Below are 8,874 nucleotides of genomic sequence, written 5' to 3' on the forward strand. Positions count from 1 at the left end.
TGAGTGTATAGTAGGTATAAGTCACTACTGTCACTGCAAAAAAAGTTCCTCTTACATAGTTTCTGTCTGGTTTCTAGTCCGAATATCTAAAAAATCTTTTTTTCTTGTCAAGTATAAAATATGGTCTTGTTTTCAGAAATAATGAGTAAATTAAGTGAGTTTTTCCTTAAACAAGCAAAATAATCTGCCAATGGGGAAGAGAAATAGTCTAGTTTTCACTTTGCATTAAATGTAAATGACCTTCCCTCATTGGCAGATTTTGTTGCTTGTTTTAGTCAAAACTAAATTTAGCCTCATTATGATTTCTGGAAATAAAACTATATTTATTGCTTGTCTAGAAAATGCTTCTTGATTTCAGAGTTGCTGGATATTTGGACTAGAAACAAGTCGTAAACTCTAAGCCAGAAAGCATTACTGCAGTGTGGTCAGAGGCACATTTCTCAGCTCAAGCTACACAGCCAATATACAGCAAAACACGAGCAGCGACATGAAAATCATTACTGCGAGATTCATATCGATAGCTGTTGCTTTAATGCTCAGAGACCAAAGTTTAGCCTTAAAGTCCTGCAGCCGAAAGACTGAAGGATAGATCAATGTCAGACACACAGCTTCAGGCGCGGAAACTCATATCGGGACGTCTGGCCGCACGCTTTCATTTCATGAATTCTTTAATGTGTAAAGTCCGAATGGTCCCAAACGTCCCCTATCGCGCGCCAGTCTAAAATAATTGAGGAGTTTTCCAGCAGGTTTCTCTGGAAATGACACGCTCTGATGGTTTGAGGCGTGCGACGATGATGATGATGGAGCTGCGAAGGGCCGTAATCTACAGATGTAGTGGAAAATGGGCCCTCGGAGAACGGCCCCGCATCATTTATCCCGCTGTCCAATCACTGCGCTCGTAGATCAATATTACAACCGCAGATCAGAAAAAGCCAATGTGTTAAACGAGCGCTGAGAGAAAGCTGTCGGTGTTGGTGTTTCTGGAGATCTAAATGCTGGAATAAAGCAAACACTGGAGGACCATGTTAAGGAAATACGTCAGATCGGTTCTGCTGAGTTAGCTAAAGAGGCTTTTACACTGCAGGAAATGATTTTCTTACTCAAGAGTTTGTCTGGTTTATATCTAAAACACTTAAATCATTAGATGATCGTCTTGTTTTCAGAAATAATGAGTCAACATGAGGTGAGTTTTTAATAATCCACCAACGGGGATCAAAAAGAAATCTGTTTTCACTTGAGAATAAGAGGATTTTGAAGAAAGGAAAAACTCACTTTATTTTGACTCATTTCTGAAAACAAGACAACATTTCTTGCTTATTTAGATTATTGATTTAAGAATGTTCTCATATTTAGACTAGAAACACAACAACAACATCATAGAAAAGCATTCCCAGGAAGCAGTTTTGGTAAATAAAAGAGGTCTAATAGACGTCTAAACATTGATGGATTGACTAAATCAAGGCTAAATTTGGGCTGTCAGTGAACATCTAATAGACGTCTCAAAACTACCAGTCATTAGTAATGAATGACTACACATTTGAAGTCTATCTAAAGTGTTTATTTGATTACTAGTATAGACCATTTCAATGTGGTCATGTCTATGGTCCATGAATAATTCCTGCTTCTTATCAAGCTTCATAACAGTAAGAAGAGGCGATTCAATCATACCTGAACGTTAAAACAGCTGTCATAACATTAGTTATCAATGTATGACCCATTGTTTTTGTTTACATCCCTCAAAATGGGCAATACATTTGAGATTTCTTAGACGTCTATTAGGGATTTTTCTGACAGCTCAAATGTAGTCTTGTTTTAGTCAAGCCGTGTATATTTAGATGTCTATTACATGTTGATTAAACTCAAAACTGCCTGCTGGAGGATATTCTGCTGTTGTGAGTGAGTGAGTGAGTGAGTGAGTGAGTGAGTGCACTCATTATCATTATTAATAATAGTGTATTTTTTTATTTATTATTTAATTCATTCATTTTCTTTTCAGATTAGTCCCTTTATTAATCAGGGGTCACCACAGTGGAATGAACCGCCAATTTCTCCAGCACAGGTTTTACGCAGCGGATGCCTTTCCAGCTGCAACCCATCACTGGGAAACCCTAAACCATGTCAACATGCAAACTCCACACAGAAATGCCAACTGACCCAGCTGAGGCTTGAACCTGCAACCTTCTTTCTGTTTGGTGATTTTGCTACCCACTGTGCCACCATGCTGCCTTATTTAATTCAAATTGTATAAAATCCAATGAAAAGTTTCTGTCATCATCAACAAACCCTCTTCAGGTTTCTTTCCTCTGTTACTTTGAGTTTCTTCTGTTGAACAAAGGAAGATATTCTGAAGAATGTTGGAAGAAACAGCCTCTGACTTCCATTTTTATTTACTATGGATGTCAATGACATCTTCTTCCAACATTCTTCAGAATATCTTCCTTTGTGTTCAACAGAATAAAGAGAGTTTACAACCATTTACGTGTGAGTAAATGATGATGAATGTCTGTGTGTGTGTGTGTGTGTGTGTGTGTGTGTGTGTGTGTGTGTGTGTGTGTGTGTGTGTGTGTGTGTGAACTGTATCTTTAAGCAAACCTTGGAAATATCCACTGAATTAATCTTAAGCACTGCTCTTCTGTATAGACTGCATCAAGCTGAAATCATTTCAGCATTTCTCTGGATCCTGAATCAGTTTTTGTATCTGCTGTTATTAAACGGCGACCTTCATGTCAGACGCTTCAGAACGCAGCTCATTATGTCTTGGAATGAAGTCTATAGTGTAAAAGTTTGACAAACAAATAAATAAATGACATTTGTGTGTGTAATTTACATTGGCACGGCATCTTTTATTTGATGACAAAAGGCCTGACAGGCATGAGATTAAAAAGCTGACAGCACAGTGGCTGAACTATGGAAAGCAGGAAGATCATTTGAGACGCAGCCCGTCAGCAAAACAAAACCCAGGCTGAGCGGAGAAACGTGCCCAGAGCTGCATTTCTGGGAACCGTCAAACACATGCAGGGTCTACATCTGCTTTCAGTTATGTTCACAAATCCACTAGAGGCCACTGTGTACATTTCTGACAATCTCAAATACATTACTGGGGCAAGTGCTCCCATACGTGACATTCACTGTAAATCCACTAGAGGCCGCTGTGTACATTTCTGCAGATTTTAAATAGATTACTGCGCCATAGGGTCCGTTTCACATGGGTCTGTGAGACTCCAATCACTTGTCCTGCATATATCAGCTTGGTATCGACTGACACACAGACACATACCACTCCCTAAACCCAACCCATGATGTTTTAAAAGAAAGCTCGAAGACCGCATTTCAGCCCTGTGTTTTTACCACAATTTCACTCTGCTTTTTTGAGGGGGGTTTGTTTTACCGGGTTTCTGGACTCAAACTCAACATTGTACAGGGTAAGCTACTGAGCAAACTGACCTCACTGGAAAATCCATTCATAAACAGATATGCTGTCAGCAGTAGCATGAAAAGAATCAGAAGTTATCTTTGGTGGTAAACCACATTGTTGCCTTCCTTTTACACACAAACTGAAGCCGGACGTACACAAGGGCACATATATGCCTTTTCCCAATAAGCCTGTGTTGGAAAATACACAGAAACACACACTGCAAACAAATGCTTTTCTCACTTAGAGATTTCGTGTCTTCTTTCTGGTCCAAATATCTAAATATCCTTAAATCAATAAGCATTTTCTAGACACGCAAAACAGTGTTGTTTTCTGAAATATTGAGTCAAAATAAAGTGAGTTTACCCTTAAAACAAGCCAAATAATCCACCAATGGGGAAGCAGAATACTGTTATGTCACAAGGAAAACAACATTATTTTGTGTACATTATTCTGCTTGTTTAGATTGTGAATTATTATTTCTGAAAACAACACAATATTTTTGCCGGTCTAAAAATATTTCATGATTTAATTTTCTTTTGATTTTTGGACTAGAAAAAAAGACTTGAAGTGAGAAAAGCTATTAACAATGTACAAGGTAAGCTACTGAGCAAACTGACCTCGACAGAAACGCCACACATACGCCATCAATAAGTTATCAGCAGTATTAAACCACCTCATAACCTTTAACAAAACACATCCAGACGTATGGCAGGACACACATATGCATTTCCTCAACATGTAGCCCATATTCCCATTGAGCCTGTGTTGATGGAAACACACACTGACTGATGTTCTGCAGAACAGATGAAGAACGCTCGGACCGTCCTGATGCCCAGCAGGCTGAGAGATGGGCTGATTTTCAGGACCAATGGCCATCAGAGCTTTCAGCTACACAACAGAAATCCAATGAAAGGGAACATGGTGTGATTTGATGAGGCGTCCCGGGGGAAATCCAGCCTGTGCGCTTTGATAAATGGGTGATTTCAGACGCTCACCGCCTGCTCTCTGCGTCCTTGAGGGTGCTTCTGAAGTACACTAGTTAGTGCACTACAGTCTCATTCTATAGATCATCTTACAGCCGACGACACTATTAGCCCTCCTCAATTATTTATCAAGTATTTCCCAAGTGATGTTTAACAGAGCAAGGCCATTTTACACAGCATTTTCTCATTTATTTTTCTTCTTGAGAAAGTCTTAGAGCAAACCTCTGCTGTTTAATAACTGGCCTAGTCAAACTAATAGCTGAGCCTTTAACTGACTCTTTAAATTGTTAAATAACTAGTGAATTATTATGCATTATGTTTGTCAGATGACTGCAGATATCAGCAGCACAATAAAGCTCAACCCCTGGTTAATATTAGCACACTATAGGAGTTCAGGTGAAGTACAGGTTAGGTTTAAGGGTAGAGCCAGGTTTAGCAGTTTGGGTTGGTATATACAGTGTAATGCAGCAGATACAGTAATTACAGTTATAACTACATTACAATGTGTTTACACATGGGTCGATGATAAAAATGGGTCACTATTTTTGTATATTATGTATTACTGTAACGTTTATGAACTATTTTTAACTGTATTTTTTGTCTTTGGCATTGTATACAGTAGTTATTTTTAGCTTTAGGTTAATACATTTATACATTTTATTGATTAAGTCACACTAAATAATAAATGCCTCATTGGTGGATAATGGAAATTACATTGATTAATATTTGGTTACATTGATGAACTATTATTGTTACTATTGTTTAACTATTAGTTTCACTAGAGAGTGATATTAACTACATGTACTACTTTATGGTCTGGTGTTGGTTACGTGTAATTATGCTAAATTAATTGTAATTAGTAAGTGCATGAAATGTGTGACAAGAACACCTGAACATAAAGGGCAACCAAATATGTTCATTTAGTGTCAGTGAAGTATAATTGAGCTGTGAGTGCTGTCAGGAGGGTTACGAGCCTCAGATCTGCTGTCTTTAATAAAGATCCACACTGATTTTCTCCTGCAGTTCACCATCACTCGGCTTCATTTCCATGTAGGTTTCCAGACTCTGACAGCACATCCATTTCAGCTGACAGCCCGCAAATACTGCTCCACTACACATTTACTGAAAACACCAGCGCAGGACTTTCTCAAGCTGAAGAACTGCACTGTGTGTGTGTGTGTGTGTGTGTGTGTGTGTGTGTGTGTGTGTGTGTGTGTGTGTGTGTGTGTGTGTGTGTGTGTGTGTGTGTGTTTCAATGTGTTTAGCTGCGTTTGTGTCTCAGACACCGCAGTACAAGCTGAACTTACTCTGCAGTGGAGGAGGAAAGTTCCACAGCAGTGTTTCTTTCTCTATTATCATGCTTGGACCTGTGTTTAATGCATTGAGTTATGAGACCAAGTAAAGCAGCATGCCACTCTGGAATAATGAGCAGAATTTTGTCAAATTTTTTGGTATCACTTTATATTGATGGTCTATTTGAGTATTAGTAGACTGTCTGCTTAATATCTGCAGATTCTGCTCCTTCAACAGATATTTAACTGACTAGAAGAAACTTAGCAAGTGCATGTCACTAGTACAAGTACACTAACCTCAACCTAACAGTCTACTAATAATCTAATGAGAATTAGTCTGCTTGTAGATGCAGTGTAACAAATTCAACAAATGGACCATCAAAATAAAGAGTGACCAATACAATAAATCTGTTGACTTCTGTAAATGATTTTGAGAGTGTAGGAGCTGAACACTGTTGAGTGTAGGAGCTGAACACTGTTGAGTGTAGGAGCTGAACACTGTTGAGTGTAGGAGCTGAACACTGTTGAGTGTAGGAGCTGAACACTGAAGTTAAAATAAATGAATGTTTCCAGACGAGCAGAAATATCATGTTGTTGGCAGAAATGAAGTGTGTTTTACCCAAAAACAAGCCAAATAATCTCGTTTTCACTTAAAAATGTTTAGATAAAAACTCTAAGTAAGAGAATCAGTTTTATGCTATGTTTATTAATTGTAGTTATTTATTTTGCATGTTGGAAATAGTGTAAGTGTATGATGAAGCAGGAGCAGAGATATCCTGATGTGTGTGTGTGTGTGTGTAGACAGATGTACAGCAGACAGATGTACAGCGGATGTGTTTAACATCAGACCGAATGACTCCGCTGATGAGATTTCCATCAGTCAGGGTTTCCTCCATTATATTTCCTCCATCTGCTGAAGTCTTTGCAGCGCTCCAGCGGCTCTGAGGTCCAGCTTTACAGCGAGCAGGTGTCAGTTTTAAACAGATCTTTGTCTTTTTGTTCCCTTTTCTGAGCTCTAATTCCTGGAGTATTCATTCACCTGCTGGAGATCAAGTAAACACAGTGATTCAGCAGCTGAAGAGGAGACGGCTGTAATGCACAGCTCACCATCTGGGCTCTCACACACACACACACCCATAGTGAGGTAGTGTTTTGGTTACGACGACCAGTGTTGACATTTCACTGCTGCTCACTAATTAAGAGATTTTATTAATATCTGATGATGTGCTGTTGGGTTCGAGTTAGGCTATAGACACCATCATTAACCTGAGAGAAAAACAATGTACACTCACCGGCCACTTTATTAGGTACACCTTACTATAAATTACCATAGTATTTTTTTCAATAGTCATTCATCCACAATAAAAATGCAAAGCAATCTTCGCCACAGGTGACATTTTACAGACGGCAAAGCAGCGGGGTTCGAGATATGTCCGACTTCTGATGTCTTTTTTGAGCCCTCCTCTTACTGTAGCCGCCTGCTCTCGTCTACATTGCAGTCAAGACGAGGCGGAACTAAAACAATTTGTGCTAACGAGCAGATGGACAGGTGTACCTAATAAAGTGGCCAGTGAGTAAGTCTACTGTAGTCCTCACTCAGATGGTGAAACAACCCTGTGTATGCATCACTTCTGTCTATAACTGCAGTGTGATCAGATGTGAGCACAGATACAGCGGAGTTTTTGGAAAGGGAGTATGGTGTGTGTGTGTGTGTGTATGTGTGTGTGTACGATGTGCTTGATTCCATTTACACTTACAGCATTGAGAAATACATCCATCTATCATCGCATAAAACAATAAAGCCTGCCAAAGCCAAGCCGTCGCCTCATAGATCACATCCCCACTGTCACCAGTCCCGTTCCGCTCGGAGCAATCCCGCAAATATTTGCATTTCTTCAACAGCGTCCAGCTTCACTATAAGCGAGCTGTAATTGTTTTCTCAGAGTCCGGGATCAGTACTGCTGGACTGCAATAAGCATGATTTACAGGACACACTTGTGGAGCTGATATTAGAAAACTACACCGTCCTCCGTTTATAGGGATTTCAGCAGAAACATCGATCATCAGTGAGACGGTTCTTCACCGTGATCAGGAAGTGATGGCTGAAAAGAAGAAGGTGGACATGGATCTGTAGACTGTACTATAGTACTGGAAGATACACATGTCAAATCTCATTATTTACAGTGCTCAGCATAATCGAGTACAGCCCGTTTGACAATGAATATTTTCATCCATTTCTCAGTGAATAAACAGGTTTATTTATTAAAATAATATTTTAGTCACCGAACATCTTTATAATAGAAAGATAAAACATTTAAATTCATGTGAAGTACTGGAAAAAACAATACTTTCTACATTTTACTTTTGCTCTTTTTTAATTTGATATTTAATATGTTTCTAAAAGATTTACATGTGGGTGTACTCATTGTTATCATAGGTTATTTTGTCAGAGTAGCTCTAGATTTGGCTTCAGTGCTGACTAATCTAATGTATATGCACTGATATAATATTGTAAATGAGAGATTTGTGAGGGGTGAACTCATATACTATATGCAGAGCACTGTACTTCTCATGTTACTCCAAACCTAAAGAACACACAGCGAATATTAGGTTGCGCTTTAATCACACAACACAACACTGTGACACACAATAACAGTTATCTTTCCAATGTTAAAGGAGTTTTTACCCTAACAGCAAACAAACGCTTGTCTTCCTTAGAGTCTTTGTCTTGCTTCTAGTCCAAATATCTGAACATTCTTAAAGGGCTCCTATGATGCAGAATCATCTTCTGTACGCTGTTTGGACAGAAGTGTGTGTAGTATAGTGTGTCCACTGTCATACTGGAGTGATAAAAAAACAATTCTCTTTCTAAATAGGATCCAAATCCCTGCAATTTTGAAGCCAACCACAATGTAGGAGAGACGTTTTCACACCCATAAAATTGATTGACAATTATGTATTAATGAGGGCTGCTGCATAAAACAGATGCTGGATAAGTTAGCGGTTCATTCCGCTGTGGCGACCCCAGATTAATAAAGGGACTAAGCTGAAAAGAAAATGAATGAATGAATGAATGAATGAATGTCTCTGTAGTAACGTGTATACACATGTCTACAGATCAGGATTAGCAAAGTAACTGGGATTAAAAGATCTGTTCAGCTCTCTGTGATCAGCTGCAGCTCAA

This window comes from Danio aesculapii, chromosome 16 (genome assembly GCF_903798145.1).
Source record: "Danio aesculapii chromosome 16, fDanAes4.1, whole genome shotgun sequence".
Lineage (NCBI taxonomy): Eukaryota > Metazoa > Chordata > Actinopteri > Cypriniformes > Danionidae > Danio > Danio aesculapii.